The sequence below is a fragment of the Hesperophylax consimilis genome, chromosome 9 (assembly GCF_061612785.1).
Source record: "Hesperophylax consimilis isolate HC1 chromosome 9, BYU_Hcon_1.0, whole genome shotgun sequence".
NCBI classification, from domain to species: Eukaryota; Metazoa; Arthropoda; class Insecta; order Trichoptera; family Limnephilidae; genus Hesperophylax; species Hesperophylax consimilis.
In genome coordinates, this window is record NC_142844.1 from 6,251,760 (window position 1) to 6,277,652 (window position 25,893).

Here is a 25,893-nt window from a genome sequence, read left to right on the forward strand (position 1 = left end):
TTTATTTACAAAACTTAATCACTGATTCACGCCGTAATGTCCTCATCATAACTTTATTCAATTAGCAAGTTAGGTTATATCAAAATTGAATCAATTTATTGTAGATATTCACTGCACAAGGACACGGCCTTCTTTTCATGGAAGAATACCCGTTAGGTAACGAAACATAAATACTCTACCAGTGCACACTTTTATTGTTCACTGAATTTTTTCTAACATTTCAAGATAATATAAATCTGTTCCGTCGACCCACTTATAAATGGTCAAGTTCATAATAAGTGACGTAATAAGCTATTATTTGGTTTTGTCCCCCCCGGGAAGAGGCTCCGGTCTAGTAGTACAATACATCTTTGTTTAGATTTTAGAACCGTCTTAACTTTCTCACCGTACTTCTATTATTGACTTTAAAATGTTTTGTTTAAATTGCACTCTCCCTTCCGTCTCATTTCAAAGTTGGACTTCAAAAAAAACTGTTATCATAAGTGATTTTTTTTTTTTGTTGTCCCTGGTTTTCTACCCCCAAAGTAACACGGGTATGTGCCTAGCATGGTGGTCGAAAAAAATACTAAATGCATTTAATAAATAATTTCAATGAATAAGGAAACATAAAAAAAGGTTTTATCTGTTAATTCAGTCCTTATCGGAGGTTGGACATCAGCCTCTAGAATGAACTGGGTTTGTGTCTACTACTTGAAGAAACTATTTTCTCCCTCCACAATGTAATACCTTTAATAACTATGTCTTATCGGAGGTTGGATGACAATACAAAATTTTGTTTTACAATTTTATTTAAAATTTAAATAATCTAATTTATTCCCTACTGATAAATTCACGGATATTTTTATTACGGATACAATTTTATTTAAAATTTAAATAAACTAATTTATTCTCTGCTTATAATTCACAGATATTTTTATTTCGGATAATTTGCATTTAAAGCAAATAAACTAATGCGCTGGTTTAGGTCTACTACTGAAGGAACTATTTTCTCCCTCCACAATGTAATACCTTTAATAACTATGTCTTATCGGAGGTTGGATGACAATACAAAATTTTGTTTTACAATTTTATTTAAAATTTAAATAATCTAATTTATTCCCGACTGATAAATTCACGGATATTTTTATTACGGATATTTAGCATTTAAAGCAAATAAACTAATGCGCTGGTGTTAGGTCTACTACTGAAGGGACTATTTTCTCCCTCCACAATGTAATACCTTTACTCACTGTGTCCTATCGGAGGTTGGATAACATCATAAAATTTCGTTCGTATATTTTTATTTGGAATTTAAATAAACTGATTTTTACCCTACTGATAAATTCACGTATAGCTCAACTATTATTGTAGAAATTCACTACCTTCCGCAGTTTTGTATTTATAACACTGAACTGTTAGCCCTGGCTTTTAATATATTTTTTCCATTGTCTTGAACCAAACAGAATGTAAAACATTTTAATACCCCACCTCCTGGTCCAACGGCATCACTGTAATGTTTTCCCGTCCCCCTTACTCTCGTTAACGGATTAATGTTTTCGTCACGTTTGTTTTGGCTCTTCTCGCGGTTTATCAACCCTTCAATCTTAACGAATTAATATGTCACGTTGTGTCAATTTTTTTGTTTCGACAGGGATTAATTCATTGAAGGATCCTGTTAATTGGTTGTGGTAACTTTGGTTCTTTTTAGATGAGGCGTGTTACATTCTGTATGGTTTGAAAATAAGACAATGACCGACTACCCTGATTTTAACTACCTTTTCCTACCTTGTTTGCTCGCCCAAACGTTTCCGGTTGCTGCAGTTGATAATGTGCTAATATAATGAGACAATTAATTACAAATTAAGTACATAAAATTCACTATAGACAATTCAATTCAAGATGCACAAGATTCTAAGTTAATGATTTGACTATGGATTGTTAGTTTTGTGAGTTATTTCTATGAGTAGGTATTTTCGGGAATAGCTAGAGACAAAACATGTGTTGCTTTCGATTGGTCTCCGTCCAAATCCCACCCATCAACGTGACCAGCTCGAGAGCAGCCAAGTTGATGGTCCAATCCCAACACCTCCAGAAATGAATTGAATATCGCTCAGCGACAGATGAAATAATGACATGTTTTGCCTCCTGCCGGAGGGTGATGAAGGTGGAATGTGGGTCCTTGGTGGTAACTGTTGATGTTGATGTTGATGATGAATGATGAAGATTCATCTTATACCGTTAGGTACAAGGGGCTGCTCCGGTCCGGTGGCATGATAGCCTGGTGTCAGGAACCATTTGGGCCCCGTGGGTAGCGCGAGGTTTAGGTCGCGTCAACCTCCCCCAAATCGATGATGAGTTGAGCTTCGCCAGCATGCCGAAAATTAGGAGTCCACTCTACTAACCTCAAACATAAACATATACTGAAGTGGTTTGCATCAGCAACGTCAGGAGTTCGGGAGTTCCGTGAACACCCCTCTGGTTTACGCTCGTAAGGATAATGATGAATTCAGCTTCAGTTTGTTCGACTTCGCCTCTGCAGTCACGCTACTCCAAATAGCTCCTGGCTCCAGTCTATACAGCTTCTCGTTCCAGTAGAGGTAATGACACATATTTATCATATGTACAATACAGAACATACTTCAAGTCTTTCGTCCACACTCAAAATAGTCATGTCAATATTTAATTTGGATGAGGGCGTCCATCCGACATAACGAATGTTTCCTAGACGGGAGATTTTACCCCACTTCAAAGTCATGGTCACTCGCTCTATCGTTTGTTACCCTCCGTTCGCTTCAAATATCAAAGAATGGTAGAAATTGATATCCTCGACTTCCGGCGCTAAGGATCAGGGATACTGGAATCATCAGGTCGTGAATCTGAAATCATCCGATCTCCGTCAGCTCAAACGGTTTCAGTCGGAGTCAATTTCCAACCTAATTCTGGATGACTTCTCCTCCTATAGTGGGGTAAATACTTATTGAATTTGACAGGAAGGACGTCAGAAAGCGCCGAAACAACTTCATATTAGTCACGATCCCTTCGTTCTGTCAGCGAGAAAATCCTCCTCACACGCCAGCCAAGAATAGCATAGCCCTTATCCGCTTTGTTCCTTCGTCTACCAGCTAACTCAAGTAGGAAAGCCCATTAGCAATTTTCGTTCCCTTCGATCTGAACTCAGTGAAAGCGTCCTCTCACCAGCTGAAAATACTCGAAACAGGGGTCTATTCCAGGTGACTATCTAAGGCTGGTCCGCCAACACCTTCGACAGAAACCGGTGCTTGTACGGGAATAACTCAACCACACCAATAGCAGGGGAAAAAGCCGGCGCTGCTATACTAAAATAGACGTTATATCGGTATCCAGGGTTATCGACTTTGCTAACACAAGAGTCCCTATTAGGCAAGCCAAATTACAAATTTCGTTCCCTTCGCTTTTGTCGCTTTGGTAAGATAGGACAGCCTACGGAAAATTCGTACACTCCGTCCCCGTCAAACTTATGAAAAATGAAAATCTCACTTCATAGAATAGGAATGCCAGACAGATGAATTCTCCCGGCGGCTAGCTGTAACCCGCTGCGTTATCCCGATTCAAAATGAATGAAAAGAGTGATGTTTGAATAAGTTATATTTAATTAAATATATTTTATGAATTCCGTATAACCTAATCGTTAAATATTATTACTGGAGAATTATTAAATCATCTTAAATTGCAGAAAACAAAATTGTCTAGCTCATAAACAATGTCTATTGTTGAATGATCTTAAGCGGCTTCAGGGTAACCGCTCTTAGTCCTTTTGTAATCGCCAAGACCCGGTCACTTCAACGCATTAGGTGATTTATGGCCTCCCTTGCTAACAGGTCCGGACCTATAGTGCTCAAGTTAAATACCCTTACTTCAAAATACAATTGGATTATTCGGTTTACATTAAGGAAATAAGTGTTAATAATTAGATTATAATAGACTTACCGATACATCTTAGTGTCAACAATCCAAATAATTATAAAAAAACAAACACAGTCACATGCAGAAAACTCATGCTGTTAGAAAACCGCACCTTCTACACTAAAAGATTTTAGCCGTGTTTGCGTCCCGACGATTAATTCTTGTTGACGCGCTTCTTAGTTTTTACTAACTCGACTATCTTAAAACGCTGACCGATCCTGATTATTCCTGACCGTCTCCCACCGTTTTCAAAACCTGACTATCAAAACTGACTACCCGCCCGCGCTCCTTAACCACGACTATCGACTTGCTTCTTCCGCCCTTCAACGCTGACTGTCTTGACCGTCTCCCCGCGCTTTCAAATCCAGACTCCCAAAAACAGACTACCCGCCCGCGCTCCTTAACCACGACTATCGACTTGCTTCTTCCGACCTTCAACGCTGACTGTCCCGACCGTCTCCCCGCGCTTTCAAATCCAGACTCCCAAAAACAGACTACCCGCCCGCGCTCCTTAACCACGACTATCGACTTGCTTCTTCCGACCTTCAACGCTGACTGCCCCGACCGTCTCCCCGCGCTTTCAAATCCAGACTCCCAAAAACAGACTACCCGCCCGCGCTCCTTAACCACGACTATCGACTTGCTTCTTCCGACCTTCAACGCTGACTGCTTTGACCGTCTCCCCGCGCTTTCAAATCCAGACTCCCCCTTCTCAAACCAACCCCCCAAATCACCATATGCGATTTCTAATTTATGTTCTTTTGAATTCTGAATGCTTTTTGTTTTCAAAAGACAGAAATGCACTAAAGGAACACATCAATTATGGCCCTAGAACCTGTCACATTAATTTTAAATCGTTTCAAAACCAATAAATTGTTACTTCTCCAGTAAAGTCTAATTCTTTGTTCAAAGGATGAAACTTGACTACCCCCAGTCCAGTGGCGTGTTGGCCCACCAGCATTTTAGCTCGGCTTACTATTATCAACCACCATCACGGAGGTCTCTGCCGATACAGTGCATGTTCCCATTTTTTTTTCTCTACCCTAATAAATCTAAACACTTGTTTCTAAAGCAGCTTTAAGGCCAACATCTGGTAAACTCCTACTTCGTGAAATCAACTGAAAATTTCTTTCCCACCATAATAAATCAACAATAAAAAAAATTTATCCCAGGGCGAGTCCATCACAGTAGTACGCAACGATTTTGAGTATGCCCAGAAAGCTTTTACATTTACTTTTATGCCTTGTTCAACAGAATTTATATATGATAAATAGCATTCTTTTTGCATTTTTTTCGATCTTTTTCTTAGAATACCAAACTCAGCATAGTCTAGCGGGTTTTTATATTTATTGGTAACAAATCACATAATTGCATTAAACCATGTAATTTTATTAATAACAAGTCGGGAAACGACAATGCCCCACCACATTATACAGTGCCAGTGGGAAACATATAAAAACATACGGTACAAAAACCATAAACCATAAAGGAGCAGACTTCTGACACTTCTTCAACTTAAGCGTCAATAATCTGAGAGAAACCCAAATAACAACCCGCGCAGCTTCATCGCGCGAAGGACGATATTCATGGACTCATCGGGACATCACTGTAGCGCCCTGGCCCCGGCCGTCGTACCAGGCCAGCGCTACATCGGATCTGAACGCCCTGGCTCCTGCAATCGGACCAGCGCTTCATCCAAGCACCACGACCACCACGAGGATACGCGAAATCCTCACTGGTCTAAACACCTCCCGCTCAACCGCCTACAAGGTCCACCGTACCTTCGGCCTCCTGTCAGCACCGGAGTGAAGAACCACGTTCTTCCCCAGCGCCTGACCATCATCGAGTCCGGTCAACAGCGTCCGACGTCGACCCACCGACTCACGCATGACCAGCAAACCACCGCCCGCATCCGGACATCCGGGCATCAAACCCGAATTCAATATCCGTCATACATCATCTCTCATCACGACTACCGCATATCACCCTTAAGCTAATAGACAAGTTGAAACCTGCATTCTTTCAAAGCACAGAAGAAATTCCATCAAGAGGAACCGTCACACAGCCTCCAATAACAAAAATGACAACTCGATCCGGAAGACATGTTCATTTCCCGGACAGATATCAATAATTTGGCAATACCACAATTAAGGCACAGTAATTAGCAAAAAAAAAACTAACCAAAAACCTTATATTGACGTATCCATAAATTTCATAAATTATTTGTAACTATCATATCGCAAATGTCAGCCAATTTCATGTAAAGAGTACATAGATGCAATCAATAAATTAAATGAAGACCTACAAAATATAGCGAAATGGCTGAAATTAAACAAATTAAAACTGAATGTCAACAAAACAAAATATATGGAAATAGGCAACAAAACGCATAACACAGAGTTAAAATTGACAATTAATGACGAAAAAATTGAAAAAGTAAATGAAATTAAGTACCTAGGTGTGATACTAGATTCAAAACTAACTTTCGCAGCAAATTTTGAACATGTGTTAAAGAAGGTATCTAAAAAAGTCTAGAAGATTAAGAAATAAACTAAATGAAAACACTACAGAGCTGATTTATAAAACTATAGTTGCTCCACATTTAGATTATTGCTCTACTATGTTGTATTTGGCCAATGAAGGAAACTTGAACAAGCTAGATGTTATACAGAATAGAGCTATGAGATGTATACTAGGAAAAGGAAAATACGCAAGCATAGATCAAATGAGAGAACATCTAAATTGGATTTCTATAAAAAAGAGACTATTATATAATGTGTTAATTTTTGTACATAAAATCATGAACAACCAAATGCCAAAATATTTTAAGGATGAAATTGTTTTTAATAGAGATGTTCATAATTACGAAACCAGAAATGTAAATAGGATTAGATTGCCACATATGAAAAAAACAAAATCACAGAACTGCCTAATGTACAAAGGACTAAAAATGTATGATGAAATGCCTGAAAGTCTGAAGAATGAAGGAAGAATGAATGTATTTAAAAATAAATGTTATATTTACTGTAAAAATATGTAAAATTACAAAATGAAATATGATCTTGTTTATATTAGTTTATATTCAAATGTATAAACTAACTCAATAAATAATAAAAAATAAAAAATAAAATACTTAGTACCTACTCCCGAATTATGTACCTGCAGTCGAAATCGCATCATAAACAGAGCAACCTACGTACTTCAAGCACCTAGTTGTCTATCGACGACAATAATATCGCAAGTCCGTCTTTCACATTACGAGAACTCGACAGAAGGTTTGAGTCTACCGCCTATGCATAATTGCCGCGTTGTCGAAGGTTCCTGAAACATACAGTCTGTGCAAGCGCCTAGGATTTAGTTGCCATCCATCTACCTACTGCTGCCGTTGGCCGTGTCTCACTGGTCTATGCCGCTCCCGTTCAACTGCCTACAAGGTCCGCCGCACCTTCGGCCTCCGTCAGCACTGAAGTATTGATTCTCCAGATCGCCAGTGCCTGACAGTCATCGAGTCCCGGTCACCAGCACCCGGCGTCGACTCACTGACCCGCGCCTGACCAGCACATCATCGCAGCAACCGGAATATTCTACATCTGTCCTACATCATCTCCTCATCACGGCAACTGACTCAATAAACACAGTGACCTTCACGACACCGCCTTTTATTCCGTGCCTCTCTCACCTGATCTCCAAAAGTTTAAACAAAACACCGCATATCGTAGATTGTCAGGTCCCACCCCTCGCTTCGTCCCGCACTTCTTCCGCTTCTCTGTCACAGCGCCAAAGTAAATTAAAATAAAGAAATATTTGATTTCAACAGCTAGTTAACTATATTTGAATATGTTATTAACTAAAATAAACCTATTTAAATAAATTCTGTACTATTTTGTAGGCCTCGCAAATAGCCCCTAAACTGTCGTTTTTGTAAATGTTCGATGTCTTGACGGGGGCTTTTACCGTTGTCTGATATTATTTATATTTTTAATTGAGGTAATTGATGTCAATTGGCAACTTAATACAACTATTCCAAATCAAAACTAGAAAAAAAAATTCGTTCCGCCCTACTATGCAATAACTAAAGGGGAAAATATTAGAATTATTATGAACACGTGTTCCGACATCGCCATACCTTGACGATGACCAAAAATATAAGTAACAAAATGAAACCCTTGAAACCATGGATTAACCACACCATTATAAATTGCATTCGCAAGAGAAACACGATACACAAAAAACTAATGATAATCCTTATGACCAACTAACATCCAACCATTATAAAAAATATAGAAAGAAGTGTTGTAACGTCATCAAAAAAGCAAAAGAAATTTGATGCTCAAAAATAATTAAAGAAAGTAACAAAAATCCCAAAAAATAATGGGAAATACTAAGAGAAGTCACAAACTCGCAAACTACAAAAGTGAAATAGAGCATAAATAAACTTTCTATTGATGGACATATTGTTGAAATTACGAAAAATCCTAAGCTCGTTACAATTTTTTTTATTAATATCGGTCAAAATCTTGGCTCTCAAATTGCTCAGAGTGGAATCACCCAGTCTACCGATGTAGTGGATCAAGCAAATAACAAAAATACAAAATTTCTATTCCAAACTATTTCATAGGAAGAAATTTTCATTACAATTAAATCTCTAAAAAACACTTCTTCTTCTGGACCAGATGAACGTCTAACCAAAATCCTTAAAACGCTGTCTTCGGAGATTAAATTGCCTCTAAAATACCTTATAAACCTAAGCATTACACACCACAGGACTACTTCCCTTCTAACCTAAAAAAAAGTATCGTAATTTCCATCTACAAATTTGGAAACAAGTCAGATACCAACAATTATAAACCAATTACTCTAATGAATAGCTTGTCTAAAGTTTTTGAAAACCTCATTAATGCACAACTTTTAAAATTCATCGAGAGCCATAAAATACGAAAAAAATAAAATGTGTCACTTCAATCATCAATACTACAGGCCGACCTAATGATGATTACTCCATAAAAATACAGAACTGTACGAATTCCAATGAATGCAATGAGTGCCCCAGTATAGAGCGCACTCCACAGATGTAGTACCTTGGCCTCACCATTGAGCCATACCTATAAATGGAATCTACAAACTCAGATAATTGCAAATAAAATTAGCAAATCAATACATTTTTCAGATCAATAAGAAATCCTTAACTTACAAATTTGAAAAACGATTTATTTTGCAAGCACCCAATCTCATTGAGTATGGTATCATTGCGTGGGGAGGGTGTACGTCATCAGCTCTAGATCGTGTTGAAAAGGCGCAGAAAACAACTGTGAAAATTATTCTCAAACTGCAAAAGTAACATATAGAGAGTATTTGATGTTCGACAGATGTATGTAAATACTATCCTCATGCATCTCTTTAAAAACACGTGCTTTACGAAAAAAAAATTAAGATTTACGCGTAATTCGAACAAAGACATATTGCAAGTTCCGGCACTTTATTCCACCTTTGTTCAACTAGCTTTAGATATTTTTTCACAAAAATATTCAATATGCCGAACTAAAATATTAAACGGAGTCAAACACAGAAAGAGTTAATTTTTTTTAAATATTTGGATTTATTATAATGATGGAGCATATACTGGTGCCCTCACCCAAACGCCTTGTAATTGGCAGGTTATTGTAGTATGCATGGTGCTAAAACTTTCTGTATTTTCACTGTGTATATGCAAACAATGTAACCTAAAATAATGTATTGCTGAATAGGAACCCATATTAAACATTTAAAAGTAAGCCATAGACAAAATGCGAGAAATAATTAACAAAAAAATTCCGCCTCAATACAGGTTCGCCTAGTAAGGCGGGTTATGCACAACTTAAAATATAGTATATTATGCCATTTCTATATTTAAGTTTACATATATACTTTTCTTCTATTAGAAACTGCTCTATTATTGTAACATTAATCTTTCAACAACGTCATTGTTACTAACTTACATATAGGTATATAACTCACTAATGATATATTATATATTCTGTAATTTTTTGATGAAATAAATAAATTTAAAAAAAAGACACATGTTTGTTTTACTTTAATCTTGTTTAAAAAGACATTAAAGAATGATAATTCTTCAAACGCCACTTTTCGGGGCGTCTAATGTAATATTATGTCGTGGGAATAATGTTTTTAATAATAAAAAGTGTGTTTTTGAGAGTTTCCGCCTGTCTTGTAAATCATTTTAATATGAAACCATAGCGAAAAATATGACCAAAAAACTTTTGTTAATTATTGTGTTTGCTTGTAGCGATCTTTTCGAAAAACGCTTAATATAAGCCTTACAGTTGGTATAACTTATTTTATTCCGCAATATAAATAATACTTACTTTTAGTATGGTTCTGGAGAAAGACTACAATAACTCAGAAATAAGACAGTTGATTCAAATGACTTAAACCGTGTTTAGTGACCAGATCCTAATTTTCAGATTAGGATCTGGTCACTTGGTTACTTCAGCCTCACTACCCCGATTTGTCCCACTGGCTCCGGTAAATTGGTAGTCGTCACTCACAATAAACTATGTTTAGTGACCAGATCCTAATATTCAGATCCTTCCCTACTTCAGCCTCACTACCCTTTGTTCTAATATCTAACCCCTCTTAGTCCCACTGGCTCCGGTTAATTGGTAGTCTTCATTCACAGTAAAAATAAAGAAAATTGTGAAATTGTGATTTCCCTTCTAAAAATAGCCCGGTAAAATTCCACTCCCATATCGTCTCATTTTTGTCACCGCAATCAGCACTTGTTGGCTTCCCGGATTTTCAAATCTCTATAAACACGAAGCACAAATGCAAAACTTACCTTCGGCGTTAATCAAATACATCAGGTTTAATGTAGAGAAATTTGCAAGAGATCTGGCTTCGTCGTGAAAACGTTTTTAGATGTTTCTCTTACTCTGTAAAAAAAACATTATCACGTTGTAAGAGGTAACTGAAAGAACTCTGAGTTTTGTTAGTGAATTTTAGAAAATTACTACTTGACATAAATTGTAATTTGTTTCCAAAGAGGAATAATTTTACTCCAAATTTGAATCTTTCAGACAAGACGCACAACTTAATGCAAAACAATAATTATTTCATATCCACTAAAATCAGATTGAATGGATAAACGGTTTATTAACCAATTACTGCGCAGATTTTTTTTATTTAAACTTATAAATTATATATATGTATGTACATAATTTTTTGTTGAATGTTATTTCTCACTGACATGATGGGTGCTACCATATGGTATCACTAGGAGGATACAGTGGGTACAATAGGTGCAAAAATATGGTAATAAGTAATACGCGTAATAAACTCAAAATATTCGTTAAAACAAAAATTTCGCAAGCTTTTTACAATATTATAACAGCTCAAAAATTATCACCGCTTTTAATTATTACTAGCTTTTTACCCGTTGCGGATAACTAATAGGTAAAACAGTGGTTTCTGATTTAATTTTTTAATGTGGATGAAGATAAAGAGGTGCGTGCCAACTTTAATGTTTATGATTTGATGTATGAATATGTATAATTCACATGTGTGCCTACAACAATTTAAATAAATGTTAAAATTAAAAAAAAAAACGCTCTTTGTTTTACTGTGGATGGAGTAAGCAGTGTGTGCCTACAAATACAAAAAACCCCTCTTTTTATGTATGAAGCAAGCAATGTCCTTCACAAAGTGCCAAACGGGTTGTGTATTTCAATGTAGGTAGTTTGATATCACGGGAACTTTATGGCGCCATAAATTAAATATGTAAAAAAAACCTATAGTAACCTACATTACCTACCTACCTACGGTACCTACCTACCTACAGTACCTACCTACCTACAGTACCTACCTACCTACAGTACCTAACTACTTACAGTAACTACCTACATACAGTACCTACCTACCCACAGTACCTACACAACACACGCTTAAATATTCAATTTGGTGAATTCAATGGTTCCTGCCTATCTGTTTGACAGATTACAGTGGTCCCGCGACTCTCATACACATGGTACGCGTCAAAGAAACCACTTACTCGTTCTCCCCAAACATAAAACTACTGTGTTTGAGGGTAGTTATAGCTATACTTCGTTAAAACTTTGGAACGAAGTAATAATAATATTTGAATAATTAATATAACGCCGTTTTCGTGAAAAATCACCTCAAGGGCGCTGTATTCGAATATTGACATCGTTGCATTGCTTCAAAGAGCTCTGCTGCGAATGGTTGCTATCGTTACAATGAAGAGGATACTTAGCTACATGTGATTGCGATTATTATTTTTTTGTTTTTTTTTTTTTTTTGTTTGTTTGTAAATATTACATAATACAATTAATGAACTTAAAATGTCCAACTAGGCGATTGCCCGTTTTAGGACATTCCAATATGATAATGTTTTTACATGTAAATTATGGTACATTATAGTGTTGACTATTCTGTTGTTAAAAAAAATACATATGTATATTCATATTCTAGAATACTTCCAGTTATATCACGACATATTTTACTATTGTTTAGCTGACATAATAACTGAATTAACATAACATATGCTGAATTAATAGATAAAAACCCGAAAATGAATTTGAAAATGAAACTGAATTGAAGTAATTCTGTTGGTAAAGTAATACAAATGTATATTCATTTTTTTTTACTATTGTTTAGCTGATATAATGAACTAAAGAAATATTAATATATAAAACAAGGAAATGAAAAATAACAAAAAATAAAAAATGAAAGTAAAGAAGGAACTTTTCCTTTAAGGAAAAATATCACGAAGAATTGAACAATTTTCGAACTTTCTTTATGTAAAAATACAGTTCCTGTAATGCTAATATAATACCAATATAAGTTAAAATGTAAAGAAGAATGTAAAGAAAAACAAAATTTACAATTTAATTACTGTTTTTTAGCATATTCTCGCATTCAACTCTCCCCAAGACCAGAAGCCAATTGTTTACCTGCATACGCAGAATATTAGTACTCTTTGCCTTCCATGCATCAGGTATGAGATTGAGCAGTTTAGGGCCTAAGTATGAGAATTGTCTCTGTGCTAAAGATGAGGAAGTGGTGGGCGGAACTGTTGGGTTTTTTTTGCATGTCTTGTATTATGACAGTGGTTTACGGAAGCTAAGTAGTGCCTCTGTTTTTGAGTATGTAAAATGATTTTCCTCATGTATAATTGTCTTACATCAAGAACACGAAACTCTGCGAACAATGAATCGCTGGGGTACCTGAAAGGTTTTTTCAGTATGACTCTTATAAGCGATTTCTGGGATTTAGCTAAGGGATCGAGTATGGTTTTAGCACAACCTCCCCAACCTAAGGAAGCATAGTCTAGTATGGAATTGCACATTGCAAAGTAAATTCGTTTCAAATCATTTAGACATAGAATATTTCTTATTGCTATAAACAGATGTGTAAGTTTCCTGACCTTTGTGGAAGTAAAGGCTATGTGTTTGTCCCATCTCAGAAATTTATCAATGATAATTCCTAGGTATCTTATATTGTCCACACATTCTAAGGTATTGCATTTACATGTAATAGTGTCGTAATAATGGTGTATTCTAATGTTAATAATTTCTTGTGGTTGACCCGCTTGAGTTGAACTGAAGCAGATGAATTTCGTTTTATCCGAGTTTAGAGTGAGGAGATTACTATCTAGCCACTGTTTAACTTTGTTTATGCCAAATTCAGCTTTAATGCAAGACTCATTCCAGGTTTTGCCTTCGAATAAAAGTACTGTATCGTCAGCAAATGTAATAATGTGGTCTGCAAATGAAGTATTACATAAGTCATTTATATAAACATTAAACAATATGGGACCTAGTGTACTTCCTTGCGGTACGCCATATTTAATATTGGCTGGATCACTTAGAGTACCGTTAATATCCACTCTTTGGCTCCTGTTTTCTAGGTAACTAACAAACCACTTGAAAATTTGACCCTGTATCCCAATTCGCTGTAGTTTATTCAGCAGAATTTTGTGCGAGATAGTGTCGAACGCTTTAGCTAGATCTAAAAAAAGTGCAATGCATTTACTACCTTTATCTAGATTATTAGAGATGATTTTTGTCAAATTAGCGATGGCGTTTTCAGTGCTTAAACCTTTGCGAAGGCCGAATTGTCTACTAGAAAGGATGTTGTTATTTTCGAGATAAAGGATGAGACGGTTCTTTACAATTTTCTCCATAATTTTAGAGACAGAGTTGAGCAAGGAAACAGGCCGGTAATTATGTATCAGTGATTTGTCCCCACTTTTATGCAGTAAAATGACGATTGACTGTTTTAAATGGTTAGGGAATTTCCCTGAATTAAAGCTTAGATTCGCAATGAACGCAATCGGTATGGCTATGTATACTTTAATGATTTTTAGAAGATTTGATGAAATCTTATCGGGACCACATGCTTTTGATGACTTAAGGTCGTCAATTATCTTCATGACTTCGTTAGTTGAAGTTGTGATTGAGTCTATTTTGTGACCGATCCTAGGGATAGTTAAATTGGCGAGAGCGGTTTCTGATTTCTTACACTTATCGAGAATTTTTTTCGCAAGTGTGTCACCCACAGATGAAAAGTAACTGTTTGCAAAGTTTGCCATATCTTTGGGGACTTCAGAGTTTGATGTGTTAATGTATAGCGATTTTATTTCAGAAGATTTATTGATTTTGGATTTGGTTATGTTGCGAAAGGTATCCCAAAAACGTTTTGGATTGCAGTTGTTTTCGTAAATGAGTTTTTTATAATAATTTTCTTTCGCCGATGTAATTAATTTCTTACACAAATTCCTATATTTTTTATAATAACATTGTAATACCAAATTCTCAGGATATGTTTTTGCCTTTTCATGAAGATGATTTCTTTTGTGAATCGATTTAACTAGCCCCAGGGTGATCCATGGTGTGAATTTAATTTGTTTATTAGATACGGTTGTATTACTTGTGTGTTTTGATATATACTCGTGTAGTTTGATAATAAATTCTTTCATTGCTAAGTCAGTATCTGATTTATCTAGAACATTTAGCCAGTTTTCTGCGCTCAAGTCCTCAATTAACTTGTTGAAATTAGTTTTAGCAACGTATTTAATTTTCGAAGAAGTGGGAGGCTTGTTTTTAAGACAAAGAGATGTTGTATAGTGGTCTGAAATAGTTGAGTGTATAACAAAAGTGTCAATAAAGTTAATATTTTTTACATTGATGTGATCAAGACAGGATTTACTCGAGCCCTGTTCACGAGTAAAGCTGTTAATAGTCTGTGTGAAACCATTTTCCGCGAGTAGACATAGATAATCGATTGATTGACGGTGGTAGTCAGGAGTATGTACCAGTATATTGTTTAATTTGGATTTTTATTGACTATATTATTAATTTGCTTTGATTTGAATACCTACTATTTGTATTTTTATTTGTTTGTGTTGATTTGAGTTTTTATTGTTAATTTTATATCATTGTTCATTATTGTACCTAAATATGTATATATTATTATTATATTGTAGTCACTGCTGAAAACAAGCTGCATTCCCGGAGAGATCAGGAATTCATAGCTGTTAACCATTAATTAACCTTTTTGTTAATATTATCTTATTGGCAAATAAATGTTTTATTATTATTATTATATAATGATTGTTGCCAAACTACACCGAGAAACACGTATTTTCAATCTGTATGGATAAAATCAACTGGTAGCGAGCCACTTGAAGCAACCTATTGCAGAAGTGTTGGTGATCCAATTCTAATTCCCGAGGCATTTGTACCAAAATTAAATGATTATAACAAACAAGCAAAATGAATAAAAAAGCCCTTTGAAAATTTAATTGTTCAAAAAAAAATAATTTTTCCAACCGACATTTTGATTAATTAAATTTAATAATGTTTAACCTTCCCAATTTCCGTGATCCTGGTAAATTACTACGTCCTAGAGGCAGAAATTGCCCTCTAAAAATATCATTATTGGGTGAATAAAATAATTATGACAAACTTAATTTGACTTAAGTAAATATTAACAGAAAAAATGGTTCCTTTTCAATCTCTTTTCAAGTAAGTATCGCATAATAAAAATGATCATATTAATTTTAATTATTAATTAATTAATAATTAATTGAAAATGAAGCATTACTTACGTATTTACGTAAAAGAATTTCAGTACCTACCTACCAAGAAAATCCGAGTATCTATAAGTTTTCGCAAAAAAAAATGTATGAACCTTACGCATACGTAAGGTTCATACAATTTATAATACTTAATTTGATTTAATATTTTGAAATTCGTAATGTTTAGTGGGAAAAGTTCTTACCCAAGTACATAGCTACCTGATAATTACTTTGGTTCCAATTTGACTGGCCGCAGATATTTAAATTTTTCAATGAGCCTCCATTTAATTACCTCCTCAATTTACGTATTTTTTCACGAAATGTCTAAAGTTTGACGCGCTGTTCTGACAAATTTTACATGAAAAGATAAAATTTTCATGGCTAATTAATTTATCGATATCTATTGACGGCTTTAACGTAAAATTTTTAACTGCAGAATCCGTTATTCTTTCGCAATCAGTATACATCCGAAGAATCCTTATACGAAAAAATATGGATGTCATCTTTTACCTATGATTTGACATTGAAATTTAACTTAATAGAGAAAAACACCACCCCGGTTAAATCTTCAAAAGGAGTTTGATAAGACATTCGAAATGGATGATTTTTAAAATGATACCTACACATAATACAGGGAATATTATATTTGTAGCGGTAATAAATAGAAGGTTCGGGAACGTTCCTACGTGCAACCCGCATCGCCTACTGGTAAGACGGCGAAGTGACACAGCTAGAATAATAGCGAAACCTGTCTACTCGCGATCGCACGGATTATTCTCGAACGCATTTGCGCCTTTATAAAGCGGCCACGTCAACGTACCTAACTCAGTCAATATAGTCAACAGTCAGCCCCATATGTGAGTACTAAGTGTGAGCGCCCGCTCTCAACTGAATCGGGGCGGCCACTGTCCAACTACGCCCAGCGTTGCCCAAACGTAAAACAACTTATTGGCCTTGCGATATCATCCCTGGCAGCCTGCGTCCTCCATACGCCTAGGCCCTGTGACATCTTCTCTGGTCTGCATCTCCCGCAAATCTGCCGACCAAGTCAATCATACCAACGGTTCTCTGACTTCACGCTGGAGTGCCAGGAAGTCTCAACGTCATCCTCAGTGCTGAACACCACCTACAAGTCCTTTGCTTTGCTCAATCAGCTGATTGATTGCGCCTCGGCCTCGCGGAATCGTCGTTGGCCTGCATCTCCCGCTCATCTGCCGACCAGGTCCATCGCATCTTCGGCTACCTTGTTCACACTGGAGTACCCAGAAGACTCCACATCTTCACCAGTGTCTCCATCAACGCGGTGTCGACTCACTGAACACCGCCTCGACCACTCCATCGCCGTCATCGCCATCTACACCTGGTGTCGTCCTCATCGGTCCAGAGTCATCTCCCAACTGCGCGACTCTACTGACTCAAAATAAACGCTGTGACACGACACAACATTATCTTTAATTGTTTCACTACAAGATCCCCAAATATGAATCAGTAATGCTGTTGAGTGTACTGCAATATTATTTTTGTATTCAGTATTGAATACCTGCCTAGTATCTTCCTTTTTATCGAAGTTTAGGAAATTTGAAGTAAACTTCGCAACTAAACCACTAACTCTACCTCGAAATATTCCCATAGTGAAATATTTGTTGAATAAAACTTTTCTACCAGCTTTTTGAGGGTAATTTATTTTCCATCTACAATGTTTTGAAGATAAAAATATAAAATCCAATAATGCCAAAAAATAATATTATCATGAAACAATTCAAGAACATGAAACTCACTAATGAATCTAACAGAACAGCTTTTTAAAACAATACCATGATAAAATTAATTATCTTTTGGTCAAAGAAATAACTAAAATATTTTTTCCACAAACTTTGAATACTCTTATTCAGATTTTGTGAAATTATAAAAGGGGATGAGTTTAAACAATGCGTTGAACGGGTCTAATGATCTTACTAAGGATGTTTAAAACATTTTGTAAATGTCGCGGAAGGAAAATTGTCCTTTAAAAATAATTATTAAGACCGATGAGAAAGATTCAGATACTGTAACACATATGTATGTGTCATCCGACACTAAAATAATAAATTTACCGATACAAAATTGTGACCTTTACAAACTTTGTAAAAAAATGATAAATTATTGTGATATTCTGTAGAAAAGTTAATATTAACATGCAGGGTATCCGGGGATAAAGTGCGCTAACTTTGGGGTGTCATTCTACACGATTTTAGAAGAAAATTTTTTAAAATATTATTTTTGAAATTCCAATGTTTTAAGGTTGTTTTTAGGTAAAAAATTGAATTTTCTGTATGGGAAAATAAATATTCTGCAATAGAAAAATATCTTTGTTTGGAAAATGATAATTGGAATTCAAAAAAAAAATCATTCATCTTTTTACTTCTACCATTATGTAGAATCACCTCGCTAAGTTAGCGCACTTTACCCCTGGAGACCCTGTATACCTAAACATAAAACAGACCTGACTAAAATATTTAATTTACATAATATATTTCCCTGCTCATTAAAAATCGAGTAATTTTGGAATATCAACTTTTTTCACAATCACTATGCAAACCTTTCTTGGATTACCTAAGATGCAAAGCCTTTGTCAAAATAATTGAGATATTATTTTAACAAAGGTTTTACATATTTTTTTCGCTACATAAAACCTAATTATAACATTATTATTACTCCTGAAAATTCTCAGAACACTTGTCAACTTTATTATCCTTCTCGTAACTAGGATGACAACTAACGTTACATAGCAGGTTTGAATGATAATAAAGAACGAAAAGCTCCGTCGTTCTTATTAACCACGTGTGTTCAATGCATTTTGGGTCTTCCCAGGACCTCAGGAACTTCACCTTGTAACATCCGGAATATCTAAATTTAAAAAATCCATCTGTCTCAAGAAGAAACTTGGTTTTTACAGACCTTCGAAGGTCTTGTATTTTTGTAGGTGTTCCGAAGACAGTCTTGATGCTTTCTTTTATCAGTATCCTAGCCTTTCTGTCGGTCACATCGTGTTCATAAGGCAAGAAAGCGCAACCTTTTGACTCTTGTTCAGTTCCATCTTCGTTTGGAGTAGATTTGGTTCTAGTGGTTTTATTTGATTAATATTCGATTGACCGATCGGTGGCTGAGTTGACATAGCGTTTGAGTTCCACTCAGGCGTGGTGTGTTCAACTCCTCGGCTAGCTAAGTCCTCCGTCACCACACAAGAAACATTTTCCGCTTGCTGTGGTAATGTAGGAGATTTTCAAATACTATCAGGTTATTCATAACCCGTAAACGTTTGACTTTCTTTTTAATTGGTTTTTAATTTTTTTATGTCTCGCGGGGTAACCGTTTTTATGTAACGCATTGTTTAGCTTGAAGAGCACCTATTCATTTTTAGGTTATTTGCATATTCGCAGGTCACCAACCTATTGAAGTCCTGTTTTCTGCTCTGGATGATGATGCAAATACTAAATTTAGTTACCAATTTGTATTAGTATGTTTTCTATACAAGATGTGCTCTAAAATACCATCACCTTTTCGCAGAACCTTCAAATCTAAAAAATGTAGGAATTTATTTTGATTTTCCATATCCTTTAATTTGGCTGTTTAGTGAATTGAGATGGTTCAGTAATTTATTCGATGTCTCTATTCTATAAGACTAATCGGTGAAGACATCGCCACCATACTTTAGGAACAGCCGAAGCTGTATCGAGTGACACCTTTTTAAATTTATCTACAAAAAAAGTTGGCCAGAAATGGCGATAATCCTTCTACCTGCTCAAAAATTTCACCCCGGAATTCAAAGTGTCACCTTTTGAGGCAGTATTCATAAAGCGTTACAAATTTCCTCTTCATATATAACTCACTGGGCATTGTCATGTCTTCTAGAGGCACGTTAGTGAAAAGAGATACTACGTCAAAACTGACAAAAATATCTCCTTCTTGAGTCTAAACCTTCGCAAGCGTACTGGTCAGATCTGTGGAATTCTCAATCCACTATATAGTTTTTCTGGTTTGCATCTGCAGTTATCTCGAAAGTTATTATGAAAGTTTGTGGCAAGGTGCACCAATAGCGCTGACAATAGGTCTCATTGAGATATCCTTTTCATGTATTTTTTAAGTTTTTAAGCTTCACTTACCAACACGCCCAAAATGTAAACAGTCAACCAACACAAGAATGAGATTGAAAACAACTTTATTAAGTTTTATCTTAATACCAAAACAAAGTTATTAAGAGATTTCAGATTCTTCTTTTTACATGTAACAAGGCATTTTAATAAACAAACATATCATAAACCTGTTTTTACAACTTTTTAACAGTGAAATTAATGTAACCCAGAGGGGAAAAAACTGTCAGTTTCGCCCTGGCGAAGGACCGCCATTCATGTTGTTTGAAATAGCCTTAGTTTTGTTTGGTTACCAGAAACTCGCATTATATTTATGTTTTTTTTAAATTTTGGTTTGTTTCCTTGAAATCAGGACGAAGTTTTTTTTAACTTGGTAACGGGAAATTTAATCACAACGGCATTTTTGCGGCTTTTAGTCCACACGGTACATCGATAAAATTAGATAACTTTTGTGTACTTTACTGCACAAACTGAGATGGACTCATAAAAATAGTTCTATCTCCTTTTGCATTACTGTGATATATATGATTTAAGCAACGTAAGAAAGTGGCGACAACACGCTTTGTATTTAAATTTAAAGGCTTATCCCAGACACTTCCAAATATTCCAAAAAGTCATCGACAGGCATTGTTTACATATTTGCGAAACATTTGCCTAGTTGGTCAATTTAATTTTTTTTTTATATGAAACGAAAATATAGTGAAAAAGCAACAACCTTTATAATGCGGTTCTAATAATTATTTTCTTTATATGAACTGGTATTTTTTTTTTACAGTTTGCAAGAAAAAAACAATCGCTAAGAAAATATTGTAATTTAAAACAAATCTACACTCGTATATTTTCAATTCCATATGTTCGTTTTAAATCTAATATATCCGGTAATATTTCTTAATAAATCATGAATCTGACAGATCATTAAATTAAAGTAACTTGACGACACAATATCAGTATGCTCCAGGGGTTAAGTGATCCCTCATTTTTCTCATGCGAGAATAGAAATACAAAAAATGTATAGAAAGTGTACAAAAAAACTTTATTTAAAAACAAAGAAAAACACATCAACATCGAGTGGTAGAAAATACCACACTTACTGGTAAACATGCAGGGCAAGAATTAATTTGAGTGATTTACCAGAATAATCGGTGCTGTCTTGTCCTGTGACTCCGAGTCCAGCGTGTCGATGTGCGGTCCTCGCAAGCACAGCGTACTCGCAGCCCGGCCCCGTCTCACCGCCGGCCCCGCTCCGGCCGAACCAACTCGCAACTGTTTCCTGAACAGAAAAGCCTGCGATTCTATAAATCACGCCTTCAAATTGTTCGCTAAAATAAATTTCAAATTTATTTACAAATCAATAATATAAGATAAAATATCTAAAAAGCAAGTAGAAATTTAACAAAATATTTATAATTGTATTATTATTTACTAATAAGTTTTGTGAACAGTAGACCTCACGTCCAAAAATATATTTTAAAATTTTCCTTATTTATAACTGATAATAAATCCAAACCAAAATTTCCCCTGAACTCATAAGATTTGTAAGTACAGGGTGTAGCAAAACAACGGTTTCTTAAATACAATAGAATAAAGAAATTATGTGTTCAATACCTAAATAACTAATGTATAATTATTAACCATATATATATTAAAACATTTTTAAATTCAAATAAGGAATTATTCAATATATCCAAAGAAACGTTACTATCTCGATTACAATTATCAAATTATTAGTTTATTTATTTATTAATGCAATTTTTAGAGACTTTTACAAATGGAAAGCAATTATGCATTATACATGGTTGAAACATATTCATACATAATACATAGTTAATACTTATACATAGTTATTATACATTACTGAACTGGTTCAGTGACAACATTTTGTATTTGTTTAGTGATAAATGTCCACTGACTCGGTATAATTATTTCCCTACATTAGTATTCTGGGCAGAGATGAATGCACATGGTAGTTAGTCCCAGAATGTCCGGACTGAAATAAATCCTGCCTTCTACTAAAACTCAGTGGAATCCGAAAGCTTACTATTGCAAGCAATTCTGGACAATCAAATGCATCATTTAGAATTTTATATACAAATACCAAGTCAGTGAAAATCTTATTCTCTGACAATTCAAGTATTTCCATATCATTTGAAAAAGTTTTCAAAACTTAGAAAACGTAAGAATTTATTTTGTATTCTTCCAATATCATGGATCTATATGACAATGAGAGTAAAATTTGGAATATACAGGCCGTGTTTACATTTGAATTTTTTTATTGAACCATTAAAACGGCCACCATACTGAACCGGAAATTTGAGGCAATGCCCATTAGTAAAAATTAGAAGAATGTTACATTTTGTCTTGTGTTTCTTGTCGCTAAATGGAATTTATTAGTGGTGACGATGGCAGGGCTATCAATCAAGTTGTTCTTTGTGTAATACAACCAGGTCTGAAAGAATTCTCTTGTCAGTCAGCGTTATAGATGCAATTGATTTATCAAACTGACATAATTTATGTATTGGATTGGCATTTTGAGCTTATAATTTATATCGCTAAGAAATTTATAAACGATGTTTATCAAAACAGTTGTTTTATTATACACGTACTTTCGTAATTTAAAAAAATAAATTTTATTCTGTTTGTAGTCTGTATTCCTATGCTTACTTTTTTAATTAATAAAAGAAAGACAAACATTCCCAGGATACGAATAACCAATACAATATTTTTAACTGTCCCAATACAACCACAGTAAGTGGAAAATTTTGCTTGTGTTGCCGAGAAATTGAACACACAACGCCTGGGTAGGACCCAAACGGGATGTCAACTCAACCACAGACCGGTCAAATTTGTCTGTCCTTAGCTTAAAAATTTCAATTTTATTTTTAAATTTTGTTATCACTGTAAGAACAGATTTTTTATTCATCTTATATTACGAGTACTCCTTTCCTAAGCACAAGTACCAGCTTACATTAGGAAAGAACATAATGATTAAAAAACTGTAGACTGCGAAATCTGTTAATCATGTAAGATATGTAAAAAAATAATATTACCTCTCAAAAGGAATAAAAAATAAATGATGTAATTTGAGATTTTCACTTTGAATAATTTACAATTTTGGAATCATCATAAGCCATTGACTAAACTAAATTTATTTACTAATTGTATTTTAATATGTAGTTCAATGAATGAATTAGCTGCTGAAAAATCACGTTTCAGGATTGAAATGTTGCTTGTAATTCCTTTAGTCATGTTTGATGCCCAGCTTTGAATTGCAAGTTACTTTCCTTTTCCACATCCTTACTCCTCCTCGACCTCAGGAAAGTATTTTATGTCGTACCGTTCGACTAATCTTATATTCAATTTTTTAATGATATACCCGAACACTGAGTTTGGTGATCGTGCATTCGGAGTATTCGGTTTTCAATAAACTTTCTTTGAATTGAGATGTATTTATAGATGTATCAAGTATCCCAACAGAATTTAGATCCGAACTAAAAACACACTTTTTTACAGTAATTTCCATAAAATCCGTCATTCTATGCAAAAATTGCATTTTTTTTCATTTTCGTTTACTGCAATTGTTGATGCACACATAAATTCTCTAGCGATTCCGTTCAACTACTCATGATAAAATCAAAATGCTATTGACTTGCCTACCAATGGACGATGGACAATATCAGTGGGATAATAACACGTCAATCGGTTTAATTGTTGGCAGAAGAATAATCTAAATGCGGAGAAGATCGCCGATTAATTTAATTTATTCACTTCAATCGCTTAAGATATATACGAGGCGCATTTTGCACCCGTATTCTTAAATTAATTACGAAATAATTCTAATGTTGTAGAACTTCCTTATTCTTCTGGCGCTAGTAAAATTAGAAAGAGTATTTATCGAGTAATTTTTAAATTTAAGTATTATATTATATAAGTTATTTTAGCTGTAAGTTTCTACACATATGTCATGAAGACAGTAGTTATAGGTCTTATTCGAAACATATAAGTCTTAGATTCAAGGAACTGGTTTTAAGTCAGTAGTTTTAGTATTTATTAGTTAATAAATATTATTGGGATAATTTTTCACAAAAACGGCGCTATATAAATTGGCCAAAAATTATTATTATTATTGTCAGAAGTAATTTTGCATAAAATATTATTTAGTAATTTGATCTTCACTGGGGGCTGAGGCCCCCATTTCACAATTTTATGTTACAAATTATTTACGTAATAAGACGGACTGTTTTGAAATTTATTTAATTTTTTTTTGTTATTTGTTTTTGGGGTGTTATGCCGTGTTTATTACTTATAGAGCACGGCTGATTACGGAAGCCATTGAAATTCATAAAAATCCCGTAAACATTAATAGAGACGATGGAGCTAAGCTCAATAGTTCTTGGTATCCGGTAATTGACGGATACACCAGAGCTAAACGAAGAAAACCACTTTAAATAAAAAAATGATACGTTAGGCCACGTCCGCACAGGCAGGCGGCTTGCTTAGCGCCTAGAGTCTAGCGAGTCACCTAGCGAGTAGCTTAGTAAAACAAACGTTCTAGAACACTCGCGACTGACCGCACTGCGCGCTTGGCGTCTAGCTAGTCGCTATGCTAGTCGCTTTGCGGGTATCGAAGTGAACGAACGTGTTGGTTTTTTGCCACTAGGCGCGAGGCATTTTTGAAGAGAAAAATGGACGAAATATTAATTACATCTGTTTTTAAAAGAGAACCTCTGTGGAATCCAGTTAATGAACTTCATAAAAATGTAGTTGTCTTAAAAAAAAAAAATTATTATTATGTCATAATTTTTTTTACAATGAGACGTTAATTATGGTTATGGCGTTGGATTATGTATACTAAGAAGTATATCAAATGATTCTCTGGGCTGGACTGGTAAAATTTTTCGTCAAAATTACGCAATTATTTATACAGAACATTAAACTGCCCATGACTTGACCGTGACTTATTTATGTCATGAACCCAACATGATGGATAAGGCCGTGAAATGGTATATTTTAAAGATGAATTTTCTGTAAGTAGCAGTTTTAGAGCTATTTTTGAAAGTGACATCTCGTCAACTAGACGACAAGCAAATGACCAAGACACCTAGCGACCCACCACGCAAACCACCTTCAGTGCGGACACCGTGTATCCTAGCAAGTAGCCAGAATGCAAGCCACTAGGCTCTAGGCGCTAAGCAAGCCGCCTGCCTGTGCGGACGTGGCCTTAATGTTAGCTCAGAGGGTTGGAGCTGGCAACACGGTATCACAACCTCATACATAAGCTCACATTTTAACACAACCTCAAATAACACATCTGCCCTGATGATGGACACTGCAATGTTGTCCGAAACGTTGGCTGAAGAAGGAGTTAGCGCAACACGGCATAACACCCCAAAAACAAATAACAAAAATACTTTTGGCCGTGAAAATCTTAAATCATATTTTTATTCAATTTGTTTAATTCAACGAATTTAAATGAAATATTAAGAAATGTAATAAAACAAAATAAAAACAGGTTGTGTGTGATAAGTTTACTTTATTTAAAATTTATTTTGTAATACATATAGCCTTTTTTGTTCTTTAATCTATATATTTTATTGCCTGGTATTAGAGTTTTTATGTTTTGCATGTACTCTCATCCAATTAATGGATATGGACAGTTAATGTTAGTTTGTTTGTTTAAATTTAGTTTTTGGGTCAACAATGTAAGTAGTGTTTTATGTAAATTTGGTTTTTGTCTCGTACGTCAAACAT

The 25,893-nt window shown here is 35.0% G+C and overlaps 1 pseudogene across 1 annotated transcript in view; it reads right to left on the reverse strand.

The window, feature by feature from the left end:
• Window positions 1-21,232: 21,232 nt before the first annotated feature.
• The window catches only part of LOC149420846 (pyrokinin-1 receptor pseudogene), a 634,598-nt pseudogene continuing 629,937 nt past the window's right edge, over window positions 21,233-25,893 (reverse strand). Inside the window, exon 4 of the transcript XR_016302596.1 lies at window positions 21,233-21,415. The product of XR_016302596.1 is annotated as a pyrokinin-1 receptor pseudogene (transcript). The remainder of the gene's footprint in view (window positions 21,416-25,893) is intronic.